General features: G+C 35.2%; 1 pseudogene across 1 annotated transcript; it reads left to right on the top strand.

Moving 5' to 3' along the window:
- On the top strand, nt 1-1,323 carry LOC699756 (nucleophosmin pseudogene; annotated as a pseudogene). Its single transcript, XR_001446816.3, has one exon. The product of XR_001446816.3 is annotated as a nucleophosmin pseudogene (transcript).
- The last annotated feature ends 4,914 nt before the right edge of the window (nt 1,324-6,237 follow it).

Genomic DNA, 6,237 nt, shown 5'->3' with positions numbered 1-6,237 from the left:
CCCTGGTGTGATTCCGTCCTGCGCGGCTGTTCTCTGGCGCAGCGTTCGTTTATCTCCGTCCGCCTTCTCTCTCACCTAAGTGCGTGCCGCCACCTGATGGAAGATTCGATGGACATGGACATGAGCCCCCTGAGGCCCCAGAACTATCTTTTCGGTTGTGAACTAAAGGCCGACAAAGATTATCACTTTAAGGTGGATAATGATGAAAATGAGCACCAGTTATCTTTAAGAACGGTCAGTTTAGGGGCTGGTGCAAAGGATGAATTGCACATTGTTGAAGCAGAGGCAATGAATTACGAAGGCAGTCCAATTAAAGTAACACTGGCAACTTTGAAAATGTCTGTACAGCCAACGGTTTCCCTTGGGGGCTTTGAAATAACACCACCAGTGGTCGTAAGGTTGAAGTGTGGTTCAGGACCAGTGCATATTAGTGGACAGCACTTAGTAGCTGTGGAGGAAGATGCAGAGTCAGAAGATGAAGAGGAGGAGGATGTGAAACTCTTAAGTATATCTGGAAAGCGGTCTGCCCCTGGAGGTGGTAGCAAGGTTCCACAGAAAAAAGTAAAACTTGCTGCTGATGAAGATGATGATGATGAAGATGATGAAGACGATGATGATGATGATTTTGATGATGAGGAAGCTGAAGAAAAAGCACCAGTGAAGAAATCTATACGAGATACTCCAGCCAAAAATGCACAAAAGTCAAATCAGAATGGAAAAGACTCAAAACCATCATCAACACCAAGATCAAAAGGACAAGAATCCTTCAAAAAACAGGAAAAAACTCCTAAAACACCAAAAGGACCTAGTTCTGTAGAAGACATTAAAGCAAAAATGCAAGCAAGTATAGAAAAAGGTGGTTCTCTTCCCAAAGTGGAAGCCAAGTTCATCAATTATGTGAAGAATTGCTTCCGGATGACTGACCAAGAGGCTATTCAAGATCTCTGGCAGGAAGTCTCAGACTTCTGGAGGAAGTCTCTTTAAGAAAATAGTTTAAACAATTTGTTAAAAATTTTCCGTCTCATTTCATTTCTGTAACAGTTGATATCTGGCTGTCCTTTTTATAATGCAGAGTGAGAACTTTCCCTACCGTGTTTGATAAATGTTGTCCAGGTTCCATTGCCAAGAATGTGTTGTCCAAAATGCCTGTTTAGTTTTTAAAGATGGAACTCCACCCTTTGCTTGGTTTTAAGTATGTATGGAATGTTATGATAGGACATAGTAGTAGCGGTGGTCAGACATGGAAATGGTGGGGAGACAAAAATATACATGTGAAATAAAACTCAGTATTTTAATAAAGTAAAAAATAAATAAATAAATAAAGCCTGCCTAAAAAAGGAGGGAGGAGAGTTTTACAAGAAAAAAAAGAAGTACAATTCAGAGAAATTCATCAGGAGAAGAGATTCTTCCAATGATATTTTCATAGAATACATCTCCATTTAGACAAGATTTGCCAAAATTTTTGAGCACCAAGGATATATCAGGCCTTAAATAGCATTACATTTGAATCCATGAAGCATAGTATCTCTGAAATTATTGGTTTTTTTTTCTGCATTTATGGGGTCAAAGGCAAAAACTTTGTTTATTTACTTTCTTACAGCTCAGGAGGCTCACATTCCCTCCAGAAACCCCACAAGTAATGTTTGGTGAACTAGGAATGTTTAGAAAGGCAGTGTAGACTATCTAATAATTATTTAAATATACCTATTCTGTTTCTTTTCTCCTTTTACCTGCATACACACACACACACACACACACACATTTTTTTCCATATATTACAGGAGTGACTCTTTTAAAGCCATTTAAAACTTCAGACAGATTGACTGTGGATATAGAAGCAAAAGGGCAAAATTTCCCCATTCTCAGAGCCTTAATATCAATATATTTCTGGTATTTTTATTCTCATTAATCAATACATCACGCAATACTTATTGTACCAATGTACAGATGTACCGCATACTGTGCTAATTGATAGGGTGCAACAGAGAACATGACAGACGGTGTCCTTGTTCTGCTTAAGCACATGCTATAGTGAGGAAAAAAGGAAAACAATTATTTAAAGTATTTAAATACACTATTTAAATAAATAAAAATCACCATTAGTTTTATGAAATAAATAAATTGGGTTCTTTGATGAAGACCATCAAAAGACTAATCCCTTAAGTGTCTCTAAGAAAACAGAAAGTCTTCTTGTAAAAGGCATATTTATGCAGTGTATGTAGAAACCAGAAAGGGGAGAACAAGCCAGGAGTAAGAAGATTGAGGGGTGATAAACACACATGCACACTCATACACACACACACACAGACATGCACATGCATGTATATTAAATAGTTGTAAAATGCAGGCAAGTTGTTTTAATTGGGACAACCTAAGATCTATATTTCTTTTTTATCAAATCACATACCTATAAATAACGTAACGATGAGAAAAAACTATGAAATTGTTACAAGTTTTAGAGATATTAAAAATTGTGTTCAAAGGAAAAACTCACTTGTAAGGAAGCAAAATATATATGACTAATTTTTACATTTTATGGAAATATAGATGAGACTAAAAATCATGACAACAAAGAAATATATGGCATAAAATCATGTAAGGTCTTTAAAAATCTTGTATTAATAAACAAGTAAAAAATTAAACATCAATGTATTCCTGCCAAGAAGATGTTTACTCTTTGAAATATAAAACAACTTAGTACATTAGATATCTAGCTTTTTTTTTTTTTTTAAGATGGAGTTTCACTCTTGTGGCCCAGACTGGAGTACACTGGTGTGATCTTGGCTCACCGCAAACCTCTGCTTCCCAGATTCAAGTGATTCTCCTGCCTCAGCATCCTGAGTAGCTGGGACTATAGGCATGTGCCACCACGCCTGGCTAATTTTGTATTTTTATTAGAGATGAGGTTTCTCCACGTTAGTCGGGCTGGTCTCAAACTCCCGACCTCAGGTGTTCCACCGGCCTCAGCCTCCCAAAGTGCTGGGATTACAGGTGTGAGCCACCGTACCTGGCATATCAGTTTTTAAATAGTGAAGGTACAACCATGCAAATATATCATAGATATCAAGTCAGTGACAATGTTATATAATTAGAGAATAGTTGGGACACTTCTCAGGGTGTTTTTCCAGCTTTACTGAGGTACAATCGACCAATGAAAATTGTATATATTTGAAATGTAAAACATGATGTTTTTATATACATTGTAAAATAATTACCACAATCAAGTTAATTAACACATCCATCATCTCACATAGTTGTCCTATGTTGTTGCTGTTGTGAACCCTTAAGACTTACTCTCTGGAGGCTGGTTAATGGTACAAACATACAGTTAGGTAGAATAAATAAGTTTCATTGGTAGCAGAATAGGGTGACCATCAGTAAAAACAATGTATTGTATATTTCAAAACAGCTAGCAGATAGGGCTTGAAATGTTCCCAACACATAAAAATGCCAAATACTCAAAGTGATGTAAATATTCTGACTTAATCATTACACATTTTATGCATGTAACAAAATATTATAAATATGTAAATAGTACATATCAATTAAAAAATGTATTCAACAAACTGTATGTAGATACTTTAAAACAATAGTAAATTGAGGAAACACATATAGCTTTAGAGAGTAAGAAACATATTAGTCAATTACAGTGTATGGCACTTATGCGAACAACAATCTATATTAAAAATCACATTTCAACAACAGGGAAATTTTGAATACTGACTACATAGTTTTCTAGATTAAAGAGTGCTATATTGTAATTCTTTAAAGAGTTTTTATCTTTTAGAGATACATACTGAACAATTTGCTAATGAAATGTATGGGATTTTGTTAAAAATGAGCACAAAATAAATAAAACAATGTTAGCCTTGGAAAAACAAATTATCTTAACAAATTTGAAGTAAATATTATTATCTACAGTGACTATACTACATGTTAGAATTCCAGAACTTATTAACCATATAACTGAAAGTTTATATTCTGTAAACACAACTTATACACAATTATTGCAATATGAGAATATTCTGAAATTGACTATAGGTTTGCCTCTACTAGTGAGTTTTATACTTTCATGTGTTTTCATGTTGTTACTTAGTATCATTTAGTTTCAATCTGAAGAACTCTGTTTAGCATTTCTTGTAAGGCAGGACTAGTGGTGATGAACTCCCTAGAAGTCACCAAAAAAAAAGAGGGCTTTTATTTGTCTAAAAATGTCTTTACCTCTCCTTTATTTCTGAGAACAGCTTTGCCAGATATAGTTTTCTTGGTTGACAGGCTTTTGTTTGTTTGTTTTGTTTTTTTTGTTAGCACTTTAGATAATCCTACCCCTTTCTGGCCTAATCTATCCTCCGGTTTCCTGATTATTCTGATTATTCTGCTTGATTGATTCTGCTGCTGAAGATCTGCACTGATTCTTTTTTTTTTTTTTTTTTTTCCGGTTATGCCATTATTTTCTTCAACTCTAGGATTTCTGTTTGGTTCTTTTTCATGGTTCCTATTTCTTTTCATTAAACTTCTAATTTTGTTCATGCGTTGTTTTCCTGAACATTGTTTAGTCATCTAGCTACGTACTTTTGGATCACATTAGACTTCTTAAAGATGAATATTTTGAATTATTTGTCAGGCAATCTGTAGAGCTCCATTTCTTTGGTGTTGATTACTACTTGGGCTTTATTAGTTTACTTTAGTAGTTTCATGTTTGTCTGATTTATCATGATTCATTTAGCCTTACATTGATGTCTATGCCTTGGAAGGAGCAAACACCTCTTCCAGTGTTTACAAACTTGTTTCAGCAGGAGAATGACTTCTCCTTTCAGGTTCCTGAGCTGATACAATTGCCTCTGTAATCATAATAAACTGTGGTCAAAGCTGGTCGATGCAACTTTTGGTGGTTCTGCAGTTAGTTCTTTGCTTGGCAAACCTGTTACCAGGGACTAGGGCAGCTGTGGATCCTGTCTGGACCTTGGCAGGCTGGCTGCCTCCAGGACCTTGTTCAGCAGGGCTAATACTGGGACAAGGGCCTGCTTTAAGGTCTGCAGTTGGTCAACAGGTAGGGGGGTCTGACACCAGGGCATGGATAGGTGTGGCTCTCACCAGACCCTTTGGTAGGTCCGTGGTTGGTCAAGACTGGCCAAGGACTGTGGCTAAAAGGTAGTGGGACCAAGTTACAAGGGTTCTTTAGGGTGTACAGTCTGCAGGCCTATCTCCAAGGGCATATGGGCATGCTTCCTGCTGGCTTCCTAGGGTACTTGTCATAAATGGTGTTTCAGTGATTTTTAAACATATTCTATTGAATTGTTCTGTGGTATAGTTAATTATTTATAGGAACAATCAATGCCTTTGTAGTAGTTAAAATATCCAAACTCTGAAATAATAATCTTCTCATATTTTTTGTAAGTACAAAACCAATGTAATTATTATCTCTGCCTACCAATAACTTAGTTTATTGGAGAAAAAATGTAAAGAAACAACTATCATATAAAGTGATAAATTTTACTATGGTTGTAAAGCAGTTTTTGGGAATATAGGGTTATGGTTAACCTGGTTTAGATAAGACAGTAGTTTTCTGAAAGATGTCAGATACATAGAGATTTATAAAGGGGATAATAAGTCAGGACACAATTCTATATAAGCAGATTTCAGGTGTCTGTATACACACACACACACATACATGCAAATATCAACAAGTTTTCAGGTATTAACGAATTAAACAAACTCTACAATAGCAAAAAAGGGACATAGAAGACATATTCCCAAAAGCAACCCCATCTAAAACATTGGTTTCTTTTACAGTTATAGTTTCTTTCATACTAATAATCATTATTTCACATTAAGTTTCTTACATATTTGTGTACCTTTTGTCTAATTTTTACAAGGTCAACTAGTTCCCTGAGGAGACACACACACACACCCACACACACACACACACACAAATGATTATTTAAACATTTTAAAATAAGAGTAATTGCTATTATAAGGTATAATACAGATGGAGAAAATACGAATTATAAGAGAAAAAATAGGAGCATAAATTAAAATAATAATTAGAAGAAGCATTTATGAAGAAGTAATATTTTGGTGCAGACAAAATCAGATTCACATTAGAGTTTGATGAAACTTTTCCAAGTATCTTTTATTCCAGGGAAATATTAAGATAAATGTGCTATTAGCATTTTGTCCTTTCAATATCAAACTACTTCAAAGAGCTTTGTTTGTCAGGCATAGTGATTTATTTAG

Source organism: Macaca mulatta, chromosome 8 (genome assembly GCF_049350105.2).
Source record: "Macaca mulatta isolate MMU2019108-1 chromosome 8, T2T-MMU8v2.0, whole genome shotgun sequence".
In the NCBI taxonomy this organism is placed as follows: Eukaryota; Metazoa; Chordata; class Mammalia; order Primates; family Cercopithecidae; genus Macaca; species Macaca mulatta.
Note: the sequence above shows the minus strand (reverse complement) of the source record. Positions and strands in the feature narration are given on the sequence as shown.